The sequence below is a fragment of the Piliocolobus tephrosceles genome, chromosome 12, assembly GCF_002776525.5.
Source record: "Piliocolobus tephrosceles isolate RC106 chromosome 12, ASM277652v3, whole genome shotgun sequence".
Taxonomy (NCBI): Eukaryota; Metazoa; Chordata; class Mammalia; order Primates; family Cercopithecidae; genus Piliocolobus; species Piliocolobus tephrosceles.
In genome coordinates, this window is record NC_045445.1 from 4,277,482 (window position 1) to 4,301,044 (window position 23,563).

A 23,563-nucleotide genomic window follows, 5' to 3' on the forward strand; every position below is an offset into this window, starting at 1 on the left:
ATCATTAAAAAGTCAGGAAACAACAGGTGCTGGAGAGGATGTGGAGAAATAGGAACACTTTTACACTGTTGGTGGGATTGTAAACTGGTTCAACCATTGTGGAAAACAGTATGGCGATTTCTCAAGGACCTAATCTCTTCTTATAGGGATACCATTCAGATGAGATTAGAGCCCACTCTAATTCTCCACATATATTCTGGAGTACTTGGAGAGTTAGGGCTTTAATATATGATTTTTTTTTGGATGGGGGCACAATTCAGTCTCTGAGCACACTCAGTTGTTTCTGAGTTTGTTTATCCCACTGAACTATAATCTACTCAAGGGAGGTAACTGGGAGCCGTTTAACCCAGTTTCCCCAGGGTTCAGCACTGAGCTACTGTTGTATAGTATTGTGGACATTAACAATATTACCACTGACTGCAAGTGATGTTGATGGAGCACTTGCCACATGAAAGGCACTTCGTGGACTTTCTCCCTCTCTTTTAAGTAAAAGAGTATACTTTATATACTCGTAATTAATTGGTAGTCTGTTGTTGGTATTAACAACATGTTTATGCCCCTTTACCCTCCCCCGTTTATAGTATAATTCTCTTAACTATTTTCTCTATGTACGTAGAGAACTGCATCAGAGAGTGTAGTTTTTGTTTGTTTGTTTGTTTGTTTTGCTGCAACTGCCAACATAATTCAGAAAACTCAAGAGGAGGAGGAAAGTCTAATGCATTTGCCCATATTTTTATTCTTTCTTCCTGCCTGATGTCCCAAGATTCCTTCTTTTATCATTCACTTTCCCTTTCTATTTAGAGAGTTCCCCTTGGCCATTCTTTTAAGGTAGGTCTTTGGGTGACAAAGCCTTTTAGTTTTCTTTCAGAAGGATAGTTTTTCTGGATATTGGTTTCTGGATTGACAGTTCTTAAAATATGTTGGGTCAATTCCTTCTGGCTTCCATGGTTTCTGATGAGATATCTGCTGTCATTCAAATTGTCTTTTCCCAATAGGGAAGATATCATTCTTCTGAATTCCAGTCATGATTTTTCCTTTGCCTTTCATTTTCAGGAGTTTGACTGTGATGTGTTGTGGCATTGATTTCTTTGCATTTATCCTGTTTGGGATTCGTTTAACCTCCTGAGGTTTCTGTTTTTTGCCAAATTTGAAAAAATTACAGTCATTATTTCTCCAAATACTTTTTCAGACTCATGGTCTTTTTTTTTATTCTCTTCCTGGGACTCTGATGACATGAATATTGATCTTTCATTATAGTCTCACAGATCCCTCAGGCTCTGTTTATCTTTTTCCACTAAATTTTCTCTCTGTTTTTCAACTTGAGTAAATTCTGTTGTTCCACCTTCAAGTTCACTGATTTTCCCTTTGTCATCTCCAATCTACTATTGAGTCTATCCAGAGAGATGTTCATTTCAGTTATTGCGTTTTTCAGATCTAAAATTTCCTTTGGGTTCTTTTTTATATCTCTCATTTATTTGCTAAGATTGCCTGGATTTTTATTTGTTGCAAGCATGTTTGTAATTGATTTCTGAAGTATTTTGGTAACAGATGCTTTAAAATTCTTGTCAGAAAATTTCAACATCTGATTTGTCTCAGTGTTGGTGTCTGTTGATTGTCTTTTTTATTCAAGTTTTAATTTTCTTAGTTCTTGGTATGCCAAGTGATTTTGATTGTATCTTGGACATTTTAGGTATTATGTTGTGAGACTCTGGATTTTGTTTAGGTCTTTTGCTATCACAGGCTTTATCTGATACCACTTGTTGGGTAAAGGAAAGTGCTGCCTTGTTATTGCTAGGTGGGGTTGGAAGTCTACATTCTTCACTTAATCTCCTTTGACACCCTGGAAGGGGCTTGGGGAACCTTGTTACTACTGTGTGGAGGTGGGATTTCAGGTTCCCCACTAAGTTGCCAATGATGCCTCACTGGCTGAACTGCGGAGAGATACCCTCTTACTGCTCCCTCTGTGGCCTCCATGACACTGTGGGTGGTGGTCTCCTTAGTGCTGGGTGGGAATGAACATTCCAGCTCTCTGATTGGTCTTCTTGGATGCCACCTGAAGGGGGGGTTGGAGTGCCTTGTTCTAGCCTGGTGAGGGTGGAAGTATAGGCTTTCCACTCAGTCTTTGCTGGTAGGGAAGGGGTGAGGACCATAGTGTTTTCTGTGATGGTTGGCTGGAATAGAATCGTTATTTTGTAAAGGTTTTCTGTCTTGCTAGGCTGCCCCTTTCCCAGTCCTTTGGCTAGAGAGAGAAGGCTTTTCTTTGGGGCCTTTTTTGGTCTGCTCCTGCAGATGTTTCTGGGTTGCTGGTTTCCTCAGCTCCAAATCTGGGATATGTAAGGTAAAAGGAAAATCCAGGGAACACACCCCTGAGTTGTTCCCTGGGTCCTATAGTCTCTAGCTTGTCTAATTTCTTCTCTCCGCCTTTCAGAATCTTTGTATGTTTGTTTTATTTATCACATCCAGGGGTTTAAGTGCATTTAGTGAGAGAAATAGGGAGAAATATGTCTATTCCTTCTTGTTCCAGCTAGACTTTATCTCTTTTAACACCCGTAACAACCCTGTGAGACAGGTACTAATGTCCTCTCCATTTTTAAGATGAAGCAATTGAAGCCAGGGGAGGTCAAACAGATTTGAAGTGCTAGAGTCTGGGCTAGAACCAGGACTCTTAACTCCTGGTGCAGAGTTTATTCAATGACATAAAACACATTTCCATGTGTACCATTTTTTTTGATGCCCAATAAAACACTGGCAGGACACAGCAAGAGGCGATCAGCTTGTCATCAGGTAGTTGAAAGGAGAGGTGTTTAAAAAAACTAATGGACTTGATGTCAAAGAATGAACCCAGGATAGACAGCAAGTGTAGGGTTTCAAATCAAAGGTTTGTCCCATGCATGGGTGTTTCATGATAGGCAATGGTTTTGCTTGCCCATGCCCTCTGAGGGCAAGGAATGGGATCCTCTCACATGCCAACCTTTCTGGCCAGCGTGTCTCTCACCTGGATTTCTCAGCATAAGGTCCTGGTTCACAAGTTGGAAAGATAGATGGGCAGGCCATGAAAGCATCATGTTGAGAGCCAAGGAAAAGCCCTGCAGGCATTTCCAAGCACCAGATCAGTGGCAGCAGGCCTACACACTTCTCTTGCTCCAGGGGGCACTGGTGGGCATGGTGAGAAATGTGCAGGGCTGATCTGTGACACTCACTGCCTCTTTATGTCCTTGGAAGCACTTACCTATTCTCTACCTCATTAGAGACTCGACTTCTGCTATTATTATTATCCCCAGTTTACACATGAGGCCTCTGAGGGCTAGAAAGGAAAAGTGGCTTGTTGAAAGTTCTGTAACTCCTAAATGTTTGTGTATCTGACTTCCCTACTATTGAGAAGCCCCTCAGTGGCTGATGGGGGGGCCATACTTGACTCAGTTCCTAGTCACCAGCATTGAGCTCAGCGCTTGACACAGAGGTGGTGCAGTACTTCCTTCCTGCTTTCCTCCTATCCCTGGCTCAATTGTGGGTGGGATTCAGGTGGGGGCTGGAACCCACTAGAGAGTTTCAACTCTTGTTTGTGGGCAGGAAGCCAAGCCCTGGGTGCAGGCAGAAAGCAAAGATGAAGAGGGAGCCCACTATAACCAACCCATCTGATCTTGGGGCTTTTGACATCTGCCCCATTCCCTACTTCCAGAAAGACCAAGGGATGGATGACCTAAGGCTTGGCATTAATCAAGAGGGGCATCACTGGCATGACAGCAGGGTCCGTGGGCAATGGTAGAGTCTCTTGCTGCCTTCTCCCCAGTGTTTAGAAAAATCTTCTTGTGTATAGGCCTTTAGCAACCGTAACCCTTCCTGCCCTACCTGGTGCCCTTCGAGTGGGACCAAGCTGGTGACTCCATGTTAATTACAAGTGTTCAATTACAGGGCCCCAGACAGCGGCTGAGCAGACATATCTCATGTCATATCTTTTTAGACCAGGCTGAATTTATGTATGTGCTGCTAAATAGAAATATTGCTATCGGATAAGATTCATAATAAACTGCTACTTAGTCTGAGCTGGGAACTGCTCAGGAGACTGGAGGAAGAGGATTCATCTCACTCCTCCACAGTGAGGTTCTTGGTAGCATCCAATAACCCCAGTAATTTGGTGCACTTGGCCACACACACACACAACACAGGCACACACACACGAAGCAATTCTCTGGTGGTGTTTTTCTCCATGACCAGGCAAGAGAGAAACTATTTTACAGTCTTATAGAATGACTGTGGGGTGATGGGGCCCATTGTATTTCCATGGTAGCTTTGTTATGGTGGGCACTGCAGAGACTAGGAAAAGGGTTGTCTTCAGTGAGTGACCATTTGGCTTGTCTTGAGAGGGGCAGGTGGCAACATTTTTCCTGCTGACCAAGGTGAGTCAAACTCCTCTGGTCTGTTCGCCTGGCCTGAACCCCATCTACCAGGGCCAGGATTCTACTAACAGAGCCAAAGAGGTGCTGTGTTGGGGGCTTGCCAGGCTGGTGGGTTGGTATGGGAGACTGGACATGCCACCTGGCAATTGGCATAAACTGGTCAGGCCTACTGGATTATAGGTTTAGGGAGCCCCTTCCTCTGGGAGCTTATGTGATGGGAAGCCTGGGGGAAGGGTAGATGCATCAGCTCCATGTCTGCTGTTCCTGGGATAGGCACCCACCCCCAAAGACACTACATGTGATCCAACTGCACAGCTATTACTATCTGAGCGCTGTGGCATTTTTAGATTTGGTGGCAGAAGGTGTACTTAGTAAGAAGAAAGTCTTCTACTTACGAATCAAATCAACTTTATGCTTTTCAATTCTCTTCAGAGAACAAGTGTCTGTATCCAACTAGGCCCAGGGAGGCTGGAAAGTTTGCAATTCTTTACTTTCCATTTATTTTTATTTTTATTTTTAGAGACAGGGTCTCAACTATGTCACCTAGAGTGTAGTGGCTATTCACAGGCACAATCATAGTGCACTGCAGTCTTGAATGAGAGTTTGCAATTATTGATTGGACTTCTGATATGTAGCCTTTTGGTCTAGCATCTTCCGTTACTGCTCAGTTAAGTTACAATTCATTGAACTCATACTACATGGTAGAGCCTGCATATAAATAAAGCATCTTCTTGAACCTTCACAATCAACCTGCCAGGATGTATGAGTTTTCTGTAACAAATTACGAAGAACTTGGTGCCTTAAAATAAGAGTAATTTATTGTCTCACAGATCTGGAGGTCAGAAGTCCAAAATCAGTATCACTTCACTGAAATCAAGGCATTGGAAGGGGAGAATCCTTTCCTTGCTTTTTCCAGCTTCTGGTGGCTTCTGGCATTCATTGGTGCAATGACTGGCTGCTTGTGTCACACTAAAATTCCTATATTGAAATCCTAACCCCCAATGTGATGGTATTAGGAGGTGGGGCCTTTAGGATGTAGTTACGTCATGATGGTGGAGCCCTCTTGACTGGCATTAGTGCCCCTATAAAATGAACATGACAGGGCTCTTTGCCCTCTTTCTGTGGTGTGAGGACACTGGAAAAGTCAGCTGTCTGCAACCCAGAAGAGGGTTCTCTCCAGAACCCACCCATGCTGGCACCTTGATCTTAGACTTCTGGCCTCCAGAACTGTGAGAAATCAATTTCTGTTGTTTATAAACCACTCAATCTATGGCATTTTGTTATAGCATCCTGAACTGACCAAGACACCCAGCTTTGTAGTTGCATCACTCCAATCTCTGTCTCTGTCTAGTCTCCCTTTTTTTTTTTTTTTTTTTTTTTTGTTGAGTCGGAGTCTCGCTCTGTCGCCCAGGCTGGAGTGCAGTGGCCCGATCTCAGCTCACTGCAAGCTCCGCCTCCCGGGTTTACGCCATTCTCCTGCCTCAGCCTCCGAAATAGCTGGGACTACAGGCGCCCGTCACCTCGCCCGGCTAGTTTTTTGCATTTTTTTTAGTAGAGATGGGGTTTCACTGTGTTAGCCAGGATGGTCTCGATCTCCTGACCTCGTGATCTGCCCGTCTTGGCCTCCCAAAGTGCTGGGATTACAGGCTTGAGCCACCACGCCCGGCCTTATTCTCCCTTTTATGAGGACACTTGTGATTAAATTTATGGCCCATCTAAATAATCCAGGATAATCTCCCCATCTCAAAATCCTAAAATTAATCACATTTTGTGCCATCTAAAGTAATGTTCACAGGTTCTGGGGATTAGGGGCTGATATCTTTTGGGAAACATTTTCCAGCCTACCACACAGGGGCTGTAGCTAGTTCTCCAGGGGGACAAGATGAAGAATGGCTTCCAAGCAGAGGCATGATGGAGCTGTGAGCAGTTGGGCATTGCTGAGATGGAGGGGGCCGGCTCAGGACAAGGGTACAGTGAGCGAGTGCTCTGCTCTGAAGTCAGAGTCCTTGTGGGATTCCTCTGTGTTCCTCCCATAAAACAGCCTAGCCCAGGGCATAAGTCAGTACTAGGTCTCAGGCAGGCTTGAAAGGAGGCACAAAATGGAGGAAGGGTGGAAGAATGAGTGGACAGATGCACAAATGGAGGGCTGAGGGGACCCATGAACATGCCTGGAACCCCTCAGCCTATCCATCTGCATTTCTCCATAATCAAGATTGTTCATCACCGTCTGGAGGCTTTTGCCCTTTATCCAGTGTATCTCATTTGCTCTGTTCGTTGATTTGGATTCAGAGCTGAAATGTCTTTGGAAGCTGAAATGCCAGGCTGCTGTAACAAAGATTCTTTGAAAGAAATACCTTTGGAAGAAATGCCTTCAACAGTCTCTATAGCTCCACTCACCAGCCCAGGAGCTCAGATAATGACCAGGTGTCTGTATTGTCTCCCTGCGGCAACAGGGCCAGCTTCACAGGCGCTCCTCTTTCCTTCCTAGGCAAGGCCTCTGTGTTTTTTCCTGCACAGAAGACTGGAGCCATGGGGGTGAGGCCTCTCTCTCTGAGTCTCTTGAATTTTACTCCAGCATGGCTGCCATCCTGGCTGGAGCTGAATTCAGGCTTTTCTTTCCCCAAAGAGCCTGTCCTGGTCTCCACGCCATCCCTATTGAAATCCAGTTCAATGGCAACACTGTCATTGGAAGAAAGTCTCTCTCATTCTTAGATGCTCAATTCTATTTAGACTCTCCCAACTTAGTCAGATGAGCTGTGGTAGTCTGTCCTTCCTGCAAGCAGAATCCGCTTCTGAAGGGCTTTCTGTGTTTTGACAGCCTCATGCTCCCTGTGGCTGTATCCTTCAGCCGCACATAGGTAACCGTTGCTGCTGAATTACACTTCTCGTGTCTGAGCTTGAGCCCCTGCGTGACCATGGAAGGCAGAGCACGTTTCTGGAGCAGCCTTATTGTTAACCTGTGTCTACAGAGAATAGTAATCTCGGGTGGTGGACACGATAGAAAGAACACAGGCTCTAGAGTCACACAGATTGGCATTTGGCTCTTAGTTACTCCTGTGCTAGCTGCGTGACTTCGGGCAAGCCATATACCCTCTCTGAGCCCCACAGTCCTCATCTGAAAAAGGGGGTGTAATTAATGGTCCCTATCTTATAGGGTTAATGTGCATACTGAATAAGGCAATGACTGTCAGTGAATGCGAGGGCTCCTCTGTCCTCCTCTTGAACTCCAGCTCTTGGCAGTGAGCCCCTGGGAGGGTGACCTCTCCAGGGCTGCCCCGCCCCCACCCCGGGAGAGCTTTGGAGCCGGCTGTGGAGGAGTGCGTGTGGTGAGAGGGGTGGGTGGACAGGACAGATGCACTCAAAAGGCAGGGCCGAGTCAGGGAGCAGGTGGGCTGCATAGGGGGTTGAGAGGAAAAAGGGCTGGGAAGGCACATGTCTGTGGCAGTCATGTCCCCTTCTTTTCCTACAGCATGGACTGGAGGTTGTGTTCAGGACCTGCCCATTCCCTCCTCAGAACTCACACAGAAGTCTCATAGGATCACCTAGGCATTGTATTAGTTGGGATTCTCCAGAGAAACAGAGCCAATAGGAAATTCTCTATCTAACTGTCTATCTCTCTCTTTATCTGTCTATCATGTGATTGTGGGAGCTGACAGGTCTGAAATCTGCAAGGCAGGCAGGCTAGAGATTCAGGTAACAGTTGATGTTGCAGGCTTGGATTCAAATACTGGAAACCGAGGCAGGGTTTATGCATTGCAGTCTGGCTTTGGGAAACCTCAGTCTTTGCTCTTAAGGTTTTCAACTGATTGGATGAGTCCCACTCACATTATCAAGGATTGCTAATCTTCTTTCCTTCAATCAACTGATTGTAAAAGTTAATGGCATCTAGACTGACAAAATTACTGAGTGCCACAGCCTAGCCAAGTTGACACATATAATTTTCTAAACTTGTGTAAATTTTTGAGGTAAGAGTGTAATTTTGTTACATGCATAAATTGTGAAGTCATGGTTTTTAGTGTATCCATCACTTGAATAATGTACATTGTACCCATTAAGCAATTTCTCATCATCCACCCCCACCCCACCAGTGGGAGTTAAATAATGTGTACACATGGACATAGAGCATGGAATGATAGATACATGTAATTAACCATCATGGGTACCTTAGCTGCCGGCTGCAGCCTTTTGTCAGGGTCAGTGTCTGATCAGACAAGCAAACCCCAGGAGCCTGGATATTGCTCTTCAGATGTGAGATTGTAACAGTATTTTTGGTGGCCTCCAAGTCATGTCACCACATGGTGGCCAGACACTGGGGGCTGAATTCCTGGTCACACTTTAAACTTCATCTTTCTGAGCATGTTCTCCCTAAATGGTGAGTGTGGGGCACAGGGGCCAGGCAAGGGAGTTGGGTACCTAGGCTCTTAATATTTTCCCATTTGGCAATTATCTTTTACTCTTGAACCGGGTGGATAATTTCCAATGTCTTTTTTGGTCTCCTGTCCTTGGTAATACACATATGGCAAATTCATTCCCTTTGAGGCAGCTCTTTACTGCAGATTGTCAGTGTTTCAGCTATGTGATGTGGCATTGCTTGGCTTCAAAATCTAGGACGTGAAGGGCTCCTTGAAGATCAGGAGGTGGGTTGATGTACAGAACCTCAGTGTTCTCAAAATGTCTCTGCTCCCTACCCCAACCATACACGCACACATGCACACACATGTGTGCACACACAAATGTGCGCACAGGGAGACACACTTAAGACGCTCACCAAATGCTAGAAGGAATGTTTTGAGGCCTTCAAGGTGTTTGGACTTGGATTCTGTGACACATGCAGTGAGCTGGGTTCCACTGGGTTAGGTCTGAAACGGGCCACAGGGGATTTTTGTTTTACTATACCAGGACATGGCAAAGTGTTGGATATGGCGAGGGAGTTCTGGGTGTTTTTCCTCTTTTGATAGCTGAGAATAAGTGAATCCTGTGAAAACATTGGCGTTGATATAGGAGGGCTGTAGAAACACCAAGAAAGGCCCAAATAGTGGTGCAGCAAACCAAAAAAATGTCCTCCAAAAGATATCCACATTGGGAACCATGGAACCTATGAATGTCACCTTATGGGGCAAAAAAGGGACTTTGTAGGTGGGATTAAGAATCATGAGAGGAGAAGGTTACCCTGAATTACTTAGGTGTGCCCTGAATATAATTACAAGTGTCCTTCTAAGAGAGAGGCAGAGGGAGACTTGCCACACACACACACAGAAGAGAAGGCCTTGTGTCCACGAAAGCAGAGATTGGAATGGTAAAGCCATAATCCAAAGAATGCCAATAGCCACCAGAGGCAGAAAGAGGCAAAGAACAGAATCTCCGCTGGAGTCGCCAGAAGGAGTGGGGCTGTGCTAATACTGGTCAGCCCAGCGATACTGATTTTGGACTCCTAGCCTCCAGAACGGTGTGAGAATAAATGTGTTGTTTTAAGCTCACCAGTTTACCATACTTGGCTGTAGCAGCCCTTGCAAACTGACACGGGGGACTGATGTGGGTACTCTTCTCTGCAAAAGGAGGGACAATCACGAACTGGCTACAGTGGGAGGGCCCATGATGATGGTCCGCATCCGGCTTCTTGCTGATGGGGAAACTGAGGATCAGAGAAGGGAAAGGACTCACTGAGAGTCCACCATGAGGCAGTGGCTGACTGAGACCAACTCAAGTCCCCTGCCTGCTGGGGTGGGCAGGGGTGTAGCCTGCACACTTGTTCTTTCCAAGGGATTTGGCTTCCTGCCTTTTGTTTTGTTTTGTTTTGTTTTGAGGCAGATTCTCACTCTGTCACCCAGGCTGGAGTGCAGTGGTACGATCTTGGTTCACTTCAACCTCTGCCTCCCAGATTCCAGCAATTCCCCTGCCTCAGCCTCCTGAGTAGCCGGGATTATAGGCGCGCACCACCACGCCCAGCTAATTTTTGTATTTTTAGTAGAGACAGGGTTTTACCATGTTGGTCAGGCTGGTCTCAAACTCCCGACCTTGTGATCCACCACCTCAGCCTCCCAAAGTGCTGGGATTACAGGCATGAGCCACTGCACCTGGCCATCTTCTCCTTATCTTACAAGCTTCTCTACCCAGGGATTCTCCCACTGCCTGTGGCTTCCCTGTCACCAGTGCTCACTAGGGGAAAATGGCTTTATACCTTTTGTCCCCCTGAGTCTCAAGGCCTGAAGGTCTTCTGGACGCTGTTCTGGTCTAGCTTCCTGTGGGCAGGACCAGGCCCACTCACTGCCAGTCTTCAGACTTCTTCCTGACTGCCTATTTGTCGGGCTCCCCTGCTCAGCCCTCTCCCCGCCAGATAACTCCCCTTTTAGCTGGCTGCTCCTCTCTCACCCACAGTCTCTCACTTGCCACAAGAACACACTTCAATACCATCAGCACTAACACCAAATACACAAAAGCTTGCTCCTTTCTGCACCTCAAAGGATCTGTATTCCTCAGCCAGCCATTCCAAGGCTAGTACCCCATTTGGTAGGCTGTCCTCTTTCTAGTACTGACCAGCCCAAAAAGCAGGAGAAAAGACTGGCTGGCTGGCACTAGGCTCTCCCTCCCCACTGGCTGCTGACATCCAGCATGCCACAAAGTGGGGAGCCCAACCTTGACCTCGCCAGCACATTGTTTCACCTACACCACTGTCCCCAAGACCGCCACCACACCAGCACCATGGCAGCCAGGAGCAGACGGAAAGGGCACTGCTACTCATTTGAAAACAAATGCCATTGCCTAAGAAAGACAATTCTGGCCCTTCGGTCCCAGGCCAGCCCTCTGGAGAGCTGAGGACATTGCTTAAGACTCCTACACCTGCCTCAGATGCTGTGGGCTTGGGTACCCTCCCCATTTGGGGCCTGTCCTCCCCAGAAGACTGTTGTTTATACCTAGGCCTCTTACAGCATAGAACCCAGAGTGAACTGTGCCTTATAGGGATGGAGGGGTATCAGGACTCTCACCTCCTTCATTCTGGGGATTCTACCTCTGTGAATGCACACCATGGCATGTCTGGCTGCCGCAGCTCCCTGCTGACTCCTTTCTCCAAGCTCACTTCCATTGCCACAATCTGGGACACTGGTTTAGGCTCTGTGAGTTGAGGCTCTCACATTACTTCCTATAACTTTGTTCTGTTTGGCCCTGATTCCTTGGGGCTCCTGGGGCTGGAGTTGGATACAATGGCTGCTCCTTTCACCTCTGTGTCATTCGTAGTTCACACTCATGTCTTCTTGTTCCTCCTTTAGGGTAAGGTCTCATTTCCCTAAACAATTATATGAGTCCTGAACCCAAACTGCAGGCCTGCTAAGTTAGAACTCTGAAGGTAGGCAGTGCTCCAGCCCTTTCAGGACTGGATATATTTCAGCAAGCAAAGTTACCTCTGAAGTGTATCTCTACAGGGCAATGTTGACTCATCGATTGCCATTATATTCTTCCTACAGGAAAAAAATAATCTAGTTGTCTGAGACCAAAGCCTTTTGGTCAGAATTGGGCTAAGGTGGGGTCTTATCCAGGGAACTTTGTGCTGGGGCTGAGGCCATATTTGTGTCCCCTTGGAACAACCTTCCCTCCTTTAATTCATTTATTGCAGTTGCTATAACAAAGTACCACAGATTGGGTGGCTTAGAACACCAGAAACTGTTCTCTCACAGATACAGATGACAGGAATCTGAGATCAAAGTGCTGTGGGGCTGTACTCCTCCTGAAGGCTCTAGGGGACAGTGCTTCCTTGCCTCCTCCAGTCTCTGGTGGCTCTAGGTGGTCCTTAGCTTGTGGCTGCATTACTCCAGTCTCTACCTCCATCTTCACATGTCCTCCTTTGTGTCTGTCTCATAACGATACCTGTGATTACATTTGGGACCCACCCAGATACTCCAGAAGAATCTCTTAATCTCAAATCATTGGCTTAATCACATCACACATTTTTGCCAAAGAAGACAATATTCATAAGTTCTGAGAATTAGGACATGGATATATTTTAAGGGGCTACCATTCAATCCATGACACACCTTTAGGATCATTCAGTAGCCCCACCCTGGGGTACCATGCTAGGGGAGGCCCTGAGTCCACCTTCCATGCTTCCAGCTTCCAGGATGGGCCTCTATCCTTGCATCTGCTTTACATACTGAGACTCCAGCACGACACTGCCACAGGCTGGTTGGCAGCTGCTGGGCCACCAGGTGGATGGGCCAGGAGGAGATGTGGTATTAATGGGTAGCACAGTCAATGAGGGTAAGGAAACACATTAGTGATGTTCCAGCTTGAAGTGACAGTGGACCTGGGGCTACAAAACAACATGGGCTTGTTAATGGACATTTAGACCCTAAAAGCAAGAGAAAATGCACCATAGTGCTGCAATGTGGTATAGCAGCAGAAGAGACAGGAAAATTCTGAGGGCTGCCCCCAAAGCATCATATCCATATCCCAGAATTGGAGGCAAAGATAATCCACACAGCACAGGAAGCTGTGCAACTCTTTGGTTCTAGATGGCACTGACCTTGGCCTATGTGGACAGGGCTGTCTCCTGTAGGACTGTCTGCCACATTATGCAGATGATGAAGCAAGGCTCTGTGGTTTTGTCTTTTCCTCCTTTTCCAAGTGAGCTACTCTGGACCTTCACTTCCACTCCTCATCCTGAATCAATAGGAGGCTCTCCTGTCGGGCTTCCTGACCCCTCTCCAATGCCAGCAGACTCAGGCACTTCAGGGCCAAAAGTAGCCTTATTTCTTTGCTCTAAAAGCCCCCATCATTCTTCACTGTGAAAAGTGGTCCTTCCTAGCCTTTTGTAAGTCATAGACCACCTAAAAAATGATCGTATCTGTGAGCAGATGAGGCTACTTCGACCTGGAGCGGTGATCTGGGTACTGATTATTCAAACTGGGCACTGGCTGGACCCGCTGACCATCAGCTCTGCTTGCAGCCACTCAGGGTACCCAGTGCAGAGGCACTGGGTGAAGGATGGCATCCAGAATCCTTGCAGGGAAACTGAAAATCCTTTGGGAGCCAGCCCTGCCTGCCTCAGTGAGGGAGTCTGGCCTTCCTTGATTCATAGACCTCCAATTGTCCACAGTGGCCAGACTGGCTGCTCAAAGCCTTCTGGACAGTGCCACATGCATCCCACATTTGGGTCCTTGTGTCTGTTGTCCTGTCACACAAGATGCCTTCTGCTTCACCAAGTCAAATCTTTCCCATCTTATTGGGCCAGGTTTGGGGGCTGCTTTATCTGGGAAGCCTTTCCTGGTTGCTTTAGAACCTGTTTTAATTTGTTTTGAGTCTCTAACAAAAGACTCCTGCGTGGTTGTTTCGTTGTTGCATGTGTGTGTGTGTTGGTGTTGACTCTCCCGCAAGTTTGGAAAGCAGAGGCCAAGTCTGGTCCCTCACTGCATTCCCCTCAGGTCAGCTCAGGGCCTGGAATGCAACAGGTACCCAATAATGACAGCAAAATGGGCTTGAGTGAGGGACAGCGTGACCTTTCTCAAATCTAATTATGCTCTAGTTAGCCACAGCTGTAGCTCTCTCCAAATGAAGATGAGGCTTCGAATCAGGCCCTGCCTAGCTTCCACCCCTGCTTTCATCCTCTCCTAACTCCTGACCTGCAGGCCCAGCCCCCGGAACTTGTCAGTCCCCCACAGGGCCTGGAACCATCTCTAAATCTCAGCCGAGCTCATTCCATCTTGGCCCAGGCATTGGAGCTCTTCCCTTACTGACTGATCTCCAGATCCTGGTGTGCTGTCTGCCATGAACTACTGCCTGCCTCTGTTTGCCCATCTGTTGCAATGAGCCCAGTTCTTGCTCCTGCCCTACTAGGCCTCCCTAAGGGCTGCTGCTGGTGTGCCTAGGGGCTGCTATGGACTGAATTGTGTCACCTCAAAATTCATATGTTGAAGCCCTAAGCCCTGGCATGATGGTGTTTGGAGATGGGGCCATTGGGAGGTAATTAGGTTTATGTGAGGTTCTGAGCGTAGGACCCTCATGATGGGATTAGCGCCCCTATGAGAAGAGACACCAGAGTGTTTCTCTCTCTATCTCTCTCTCATATATATATATTTCCAGTGTGAGGACAAAATGAGAAGGCAGCCATCTATAATCCAAGAAGAGCACCCTCACTAGGGACCGATCATGCTGACACCTTAATCTTGGGCTTTTCACCCCCAGAACTGTGAGAAAATAAATGTCTGTTGTTTAAGCTCCTGGTCTATGGTATTTGTTACACGACCTGAGCTGTCTGAGACAGAGGCCTACCTGGTCTATGGCCCCAGCCCCTCCCAGACTGGGATAGGCTGAATAATGCCCCTTTCTTCTAAAAACGGCCATGCCTTCACTCCCTGGAATCTGTGAATGCTACCTTATATGGCAAAAGGGACTTTGCAGATGTGACTAAATTAGGGATCCTGAAATGGGGAGATTATCCTGAATTATCTAGTTTTTCACAAGGGTCCTTATAAGACAAAGAGGGAAGCAGGAGGGTCAGATTCAGAAAGAAAGAGATTTGAAGACACTGTGCTTCTGGCTTTGAAGATGGAGGAAGGGGTCATGAGTCAAGAGGTGAGGCAGCCTCCAGAAGCTGGAAAAGGCAAGGAAGCAGATTCTCTCCTAGTCTGCAAAAGGAACCACCTCCACTTGGCACCTTGACTTTAGACTTCCTGACCTCCAGAACTGTAAGAGAATAAATGTGTGTTGTTTTGAGCCACCAAGTTTGTGGTAATTCATGACAGCAGCCACAGGAAACTGATACACAGCCCCACATTCCTGCTGTCCTCCAGCACTAGCCTGTCCTGTGCCTTCCTCTTGAGAATGTGTCTGACCCTGTTTCCTGCCCAACATCTACCTCAGCCTCATCCTAAGTTCTCCCCAGATGGTGCAGGGAACTCTTCCAGCCTTGTCTCAGTCCTGCGACCCTGACCTCCCTCTGTACCTGCAATGCCAGGGGCTAGGGAGGCAGCCTACCACCAGCCCCCATAGCCAGCTCTGTTGAGAAGTTAAGGACCTAGGAAGAGAGAAACACCCTCCCAAGAAGGGGAGATGCCCCTGGGGGAGAAGCATCCACAGGAGCATTTCAAGAAGTTGATGAGGACTGATGCTGACCACAGGTAATGGTTCCCAAGGGAAGGCAAGCCGATGTCACTTAGCAGGCAGCCCAAGGGTGCTCTCAACACCTCAGAGACACAGAGAACCAGTGGTCAGCCAGCCTGTGGTCCCATAGCATCTGGCCATAATGACTCACCGAGAAGCTGCCCAGAAGCCAGGGGTGCTTGACTTCCTGGCCCTGTCTGGGCAAGTACAGGGTATGAGTGGTATTGTCAGTTGTGGGCCAGCCAATCGGGGATAGAGGTGCCCAGGCCAACAGGTCAGAGTCCCTGGCACAGAGCCTCTCAAGGTTATGTCTTCCTCAGGGGAATTTTCCTGCATCTTGCCTTGGGTCTGGGCCCAGAGAGGATAGGATCCAATTCACCCTGAGGAGCTTCCACTTCTGGCAATGCTGAGTAAGCTCCTTTGAGACCACGTCTCCTGCGGATGACAGCTATGCATTTCAAACCAAACCAAACCAAAACACACCCCTGAAGGCACTGCAGAGCTACCCAAAGCAAGCAGATTCTGGAAGAAAGTCAACAATGCTTGGGGAGAAGGAAACAGCTTTGGATGAGCTTCCTGCTTACACAGCTTCTAGCGTGGGGCAGCCCCACTCTGTACCTTGCAGAGTAACCCCAAGGCAAACCCATAGTCTTTCTGGTATGAACAACAAGATGACTGCCTTCAGGGCAATCATCTCAGCTGCTACAAAGTGAAGGGGAATCCTACAGAAGGGAGAGGCAGGGAGGAGTCTTAGATCCTGTGTACAGACACTGCCCAAGTCTCTGCATGCATGGGGACTTCAGGGTGACATTTCTGGAAGGTCATCTTTTTGGTATACCTTACCTTTCCCTGGCATTTCGTGAGCACCTACCACATGCCAGGCTTTGTGCCTGATGCCAGGAAGCCTTAGTCTGGTTTTCCCTGAAAGCGGTCTCATAGAGACTAAGATTTTACCGGGCAGTTGGATGCCATAGGGGGTAAGAGTGAAGGAAAAGAGCAGTGATGCCACAACGGAGGGAGGGCCCATGTGAGATGCACTGCCAATCTGTTGGCTGCTATTTGTGACTGACTGCTTGACCCTGCATAAACTTAGCCTCAAGGCATGCGTGTGGAAGGAGAAGAAGAACGTAGCCACAGGCTCCCATCTCCCACTGATCAAGGGCTCACCTGTTGTTTCCGGGCTGCAAATGAGTGGGTGCTAAGCAAGGTTGATCCTACAACACCCCATGCTTCTGGGCCAACAGGGCACCCTTGGTGGGTGGTGTGAGGTTCACAGTATGGGCATGAAGTGAACCCTCTTACTCACTGTGTGACTTTGGCATATGACTTCACCTTTTGAGCCTTGTTTTGTCATCTATGACAAGGAGACAAGCATCACTTTTTCTGCCTACTTCCCAGGACGAGTAGAATTGAACAATGCATGCTCTTCATGTTAAGCCTAGGTTAGCACTTTCCTTAAAGACTTGGCTTCTCTGGAGTTTCCAACTTTTATACGAAGGGTAGTTCATATAAAAGGCCTGAGTTACATAACACTTGGAATTGGCTGCAAGCACCTTTTGAAAATAAACTCCAAAAAATCATGTCTGAATTCCACATGTTCATCTGCATTAAAGTCCTCATGAGAGCATCTCAAACTTTTTTTTAAAAAAATAAGAAAGCTTTGATTTTCAGAAACAAACAAAGTTGGACAACCATGCATGCATAAGGTGACTTGGCAGTTTAAAAATCTTGGCAAACTCTTTGGCAGTTTAAAAATCCTAGGCCCCAAACTCACACTAGAGCATCTGCTTTGGATTCAACTTGGCTGAAACAAAGCAATCAGTCCTGTTCAGGCACGTGCACGGCATTTTCCCCAGAAAGGTACAGCCAGTGGTCTAGTAGATGGTGGGGGTTAAGCCACCTTCACTGCCTGTTGGCGACGCTACACCAATCCAGGGATGTGGCCCAAGTGATTGGTACTTTCTGCAACCCTCGAGGTTATCACCATGGAGAATATCAGAGGTAGAACTAGCCTTAGAGATGATCCAGGCCAAGGCCCTAACCAAACGATGGGCACACCGAAGGCCAGAGAGAGTGTGGACCTGGCCACGGCTATACCATGAGCCAGTGGCAGAACGTGACCTGGAAGCCAGGCCTCCCCGCTCCTAGCCCAGGGCTTGTTCTGCATCCTTGCTAGCCCCTGCCTCATTCTCTGAGGGCCATTTCTGCTTGGGATGGAGGCACAGATAGACCCCTAGAAGACTTCTTAGAACAATCAGGATCCAAAGCAAATGGTCCACAGCCACTTTGGCTCAAGCCCTGCCTGCTTTCCTGGCTGAAAGTGAAAGGCCCCATGCAGACCGAGGGCCAGGGTGAGGCCAGTGAGGTGCCCAAGATGCCAACCCTGCACTTGTGCACAGCTGAGGTAAGGCCCCCTTAGATGTCTCACTGGCTTCACCCTATTCCCCATCCCAGACCCCAAATCCAGTGGCTTTCCTGATGGTCTTGAGGATTCCTCCATCAGACCTGGGGCCTCCTACTCTCCAGATGCCTCTGGGTTCCTGGGCTGCTCTCCCAAAGGCAAAGCTTTGAGAGTCAACAAAACAAATTGACACTCATGATCCATGGGGTTCTACAGCCTTCTTTTAACGGCCACAAGGCAAAGAATCCTAGCTCCCTGTCCTGGATCGGGCAGCCCAGGCTCAGAGAGGCTGAGCTACATGCCCACAGGTGGCAGAATGCAGCTTGAGCCTAACCCTTCACCCTTCCCTGTTTCCTCATCCTACACCCAGCTCCTCCAGAACTGCTGCCCGCCCACATTGCTCACAGCGACCAGGCAAATCCTGTTCTCAAGGTCTTTAGGCAGACTTAGGCGCTCTTCCTTCTGCCCTGTAGGACCCACAGCAGCACCAGATATTGTTAGACACATGAAAAAAGTTATAAGGCTGAAATAATTGCCCTCATTTTGAATCTGAGTCTTTTCAGATAACATAATCTTGTGCAGCCCCAAAGAGGTTCCTGCCTGCTCCTGACGATTGGGATGGAACAAGCCCAGGTAATTGCCTCTTCTGTGTAGAGACCAATTTGTCCAGGGAAATGAGCACAGTTGATGTAATCAATTAAAACACTGAAAGCCGTGCAGCATATACAGGAAATGGAAAATAAATTGGAGCCCCCTGCCCCGCCTCGCTTTCTCAAATGCCTGAGTCCTGCCTGACCAGGTGACAATTTCTTTTTCCTCATTGAGCCTCACTCTGATTCGTGTAAAGGAGGTTGAACTGACAGGGTCCCTGAGGTCACAGAGGCTTGGCTCCCCAGCTAGCCCAGACTCCTTTGTGGGGCTGAGGGGCGTGGAGGAATATGGGGTTTCTCCTGTGCTTGGCCCTGTGCTGCACACGGGCTTTGCTCACACTGTGAGGATTAGGGGCAGAGCCATAGACCCACCAGGGCCCTCTTCACAGCTGGGCTCTTTGGTTAAGAGTGGGTGCTTGTGAGGAGATCGGGGCCAGAACCCAACAGAAGTGCTGCTGTGAAGCCTTGTCACTAATGAAGCCACTGGGGTCTGGGCTAAGTTTTTCTGTTTGTTTGTTTTTTCAGTGTCTTAATTTGTCGCCCAAGCTGGAGTACAATGGTGCTACCATGGCTCACTGCAGCCTTGAATTCCCAGGCTCGGGTGATCCTCCCACCTGAGCCTCCCCAATAGTTGAGATTACAGGCAGGCACCACCACACTCAGATAATTTTTTAAAGTTTTTTGTAGAAATGGGGTCTTGCTATGTTGCCAGGGCTGGTCTCAAACTCCTGGTTCAAGCCATGCTCTTGCCTCAGTCTCCCAGAGTGCTGGGATTATAGATGTGAGCCATCAAGCTTTGCCTGGGCTAGTTTTTGAGTCTGGGCAATGGTCTGGCCTTTGAATCCCCATTTGCCAGCCCTGTGCTTTTTCAGGCTGTGCTCTGGCTACTGAGGCAGGGGAGGCTCAAGTGGATTATGCCTACTGGCATGGGGCCTGCTCACTGGCATGCAGTTTTGTCTCTCTGGCCTGGTGTTTGTAGCTGTGACACAGGCCAGGCTGCCTGGCCCATGGGTTCCCTGCCTGCTGGGAGCCCACAGTCTGGAGAGGCAGGTGCATACACGATGCTGTGGGAACTAAGGCTCCAGACTGCCACAGCCGAGCAGGCTCAGTGCTTCTCTGTACACCTACCTCCAGGGTACTCGGGGAAGTAAAGAGGGTGAGATGGTGGCAACTGCAGAGATGACCAAGACAGAGAAGATGAGAAGCAAGATACAGCTCTTCTCATTTCTAACCTTGACCCCCGTAGGATCCCGCTGTCATCCTTGTCAGGTAGGCCTTGTTTGTCTCTCAGAAGAGGAGCAACAGATGTCCACCAGGGCAGGAATATCACCTGGGGCTCAGGGGTTAGTCTTGTTTTAGGGAAACTCACCACAGTTGCCTGGGGAATTGTTGATGACCCTTTTGGGACCACAAAGTGACATAGAAAAGTCTTGGTCATAATCTTGGCAAGGAAGTGCATCCAGGGGTGGATAAGCTTGACCAGGGAACAGATGGCTCTACCACCATTGGAGTGACTGGGTTCTTCAAACCATCTGGAAATTAGGTCTTTTCACCTAGGAGACCCAGGTTTCTATAAGTGGTGGTGTCTCCTTGACTTACCTCTTAGCTTCTTAAGAGAATGGAGCACATCTGATTCCTAACTGGGGGTTCACAGAGTGTGTTCTGTCACTCTACCCCACCCAGATTTTGAGGTCTGGGAGCCCAAGCTTGAGGTTGAGGTAATGCAGAATTGAGGAGAATGGCCTGCCCATGCCATTCCCATTTGACCTTGGAAGTGATCTGGCTTCAATCTGGATTCCTTCTTGAAGGAGTGTGGGGCAGACAGACCGTGAGGAAGACATCTGCAGCCTGTGCACAGTTTGGAGGCACTTCTGCCTGCTGACAGGGGTGGGTTCTCTCAACAACCAATACCCTTAGGCTCCGGGACAAGGAAGACACAGGGATTTTGACTTATATTCCAACATTCACGGACTGGAAGTGACTGAATCCAGGCTCAGTGGGATGAGCACCATTATTGATTAGTAATGTCTGCCAGGCAAGCGGGAAGGAGAGGTGATGGCATGTGTGTTAACTTGTTGCCATTCCTGGTTAGGGGGATTCATAGGGATGTGCAGGGCATGGCAAAGATGGAGGAGGGGGATGGTACGTGTTTTGCTTAAAAATCTCAGTGGCTTTCTCAGGTCAAGTCACCTTGAACTCCAGCGTTTGTTTTCAAGCTGCATTCATTCCGTGGTAGAGGCTATTGGGTGGCAGGTATTTACAGGCAATCCTTTTGCTTCCAAAAATGCCAGACGGGTTTGTATTTTTATTGCTATGGTAGCAGTGACTCTGTGTCTCGATAGCACAGTGACGCTAGGCAAAAGTTCTGGCATTTTCCTGCAGGGAAGAAAACTGAGTTACCACAATAAGATATTCTTACTGTATCCTGCGGTGACCTCCATCTTCCACAGCAACTGAGGTTAAGATTATTTCTTAGAATTGAAAGAGAATCAGTATCCCTTGAGCAAAAACCATTGTTTTTTTCCTGATTGAAAGCCTCTTAATAACTATTGTTACCGGACTCTAACCTGGTGACTCTACTGTGACCACTGTGGTTTGAATGTGTTGGATTAACCAAAGGTCTGTGCCCTTGGTTTGAGCATGTCCTTGGTTTAGACCCCCAAAGCTCAAAATATGGGTATAGCAAAGTGACATAACACATCTCTGAGACCCCAGAGGTCTAGGGTGTGTACCCTAGAAGGCCCCAGACACCTTTATGTGACCACTTTGGCTTCAATGTGTTACATTAACCAAGAAGGGATGCTGGCATTGGGCCAGGAGGCGATGCCCTGTGGGGGTAAAAGCAGTTGTTGAGATTAAAAAAGTAAACTTTTGGGCTGAGGCAATGGGGTTTTCTAAATATACAATCATGTCATCTGCAAACAGGGACAATTTGACTTCTTCTTTTTCTAACTGAATACCCTTTATTTCTTGCCTGATTGCCCGAGCCAGAACTTCCAACACTATGTTGAATAGGAGTAGTGAGAGAGGGCATCCCTGTCTTGTGCCAGTTTTCAAGGGAATGCTTCCACTTTTTGCCCATTCAATATGATATCGGCTGTGACAGTCATCTGATGTTTGACAAACCTGACAAAAACAAGAAATGGGGAAAGGATTCCCTATTTAATAAATGGTGCTGGGAAAATTGGCTAGCCAAAAGTAGAAAGCTGAAACTGGATCCTTTCCTTACTCCTCATACGAAAATTAATTCAAGTGGATTAGAGACTTAAATGTTAGACCTAAAACCATAAAAACCCTAGAAGAAAACCTAGGCAATACCATTCAGGACATAGGCATGGGCAAAGACTTCATGTCTAAAACACCAAAAGCAATGGCAACAAAGGCCAAAATTGACAAATGGGATCTAATTAAACTAAAGAGCTTCTGCACTGCAAAAGAAACTACCATCAGAGTGAATAGGCAACCTATAGAATGGGAGAAAATTTTTGCAATCTACTCATCTGACAAGGGGCTAATATCCAGAACCTATAAAGAACTCAATCAAATTTACAAGAAAAAAACAAACAACTCCATCAAAAAGTGGGCAAAGGATATGAACAGACACTTCTCAAAAGAAGACATTCATACAGCCAACAGACACATGAAAAAATGCTCATCATCACTGGCCATCAGAGAAATGCAAATCAAAACCACAATGAGATACCATCTCACACCAGTTAGAATGGCAATCATTAAAAAGTCAGGAAACAACAGGTGCTGGAGAGGATGTGGAGAAATAGGAACACTTTTACACTGTTGGTGGGACTGTAAACTAGTTCAACCATTGTGGAAAACAGTATGGCAATTCCTCAAGGATCTAGAAGTAGAAATACCATTTGACCCAGCCATCCCATTACTGGGGATATACCCAAAGGATTATAAGTCATGCTGCTATAAAGATACATGCACACGTATGTTTATTGTGGCACTATTCACAATAGCAAAGACTTGGAATCAACCCAAATGTCCATCAGTGACAGACTGGATTAAGAAAATGTGGAAGATGGCCGAATAGGAACAGCTTCAGTCTCCATCTCCCAGCGCCAGCGACACAGAAGACCGGTGATTTCTGCATTTTCAACTGAGGTACTGGGGTCATCTCACTCGGGAGTGCTGGACAATCGGTGCTGGTCAGCTGCTGCAGCCCGACCAGCGAGAGCTGAAGCAGGGCGAGGCATCGCCTCACCTGGGAAGCGCGAGGGGGAAGGGAGTCCCTTTTCCTAGCCAGGGGAACTGAGACACACAACACCTGGAAAATCGGGTAACTCCCACCCCAATACTGCGTTGTAACACCGGCACACCGGAGATTATATCCCACACCTGGCTGGGAGGGTCCCACGCCCACGGAGCCTCCCTCCTTGCTAACACAGCAGTCTGCCGCAATCTAACCGCAAGGCAGCAGCGAGGCTGGGGGAGGGGCGCCCGCCATCGCTGAGGCTTAAGTAGGTAAATAAAGCCGCTGGGAAGCTCGAACTGGGTGGAGCGCACAGCAGCTCAAGGAAACCTGCCTGTCTCTGTAGACTCCGTCTCTGGGGACAGGGCTCAGCTAAAGCAGCAGAGGCCTGTCCAGACGCGAACGACTCTGTCTGACAGCTTTGAAGAGAGCAGTGGATCTCCCAACACGGAGGATGAGATCTGAGAAGGGGCAGTCTGCCTGCTCAAGTGGGTCACTGACCCCTGAGTAGCCTAACTGGGAGACATCCCCCACTAGGGGCAGTCTGACACCCCACACCTCACAGGGTGGAGTACACCCCTGAGAGGAAGCTTCCAAAGCAAGAATCAGACAGGTGCACTCGCTGTTCAGCAATATTCTATCTTCTGCAACCTCTGCTGCTGATACCCAGGCAAACAGGGTCTGGAGTGGACCTCAAGCAATCTCCAACAGACCTATAGCTGAGGGTCCTGACTGTCAGAAGGAAAACCATCAAACAGGAAGGACACCTATATCAAAACCCCATCAGTACGTCACCATCATCAAAGACCAG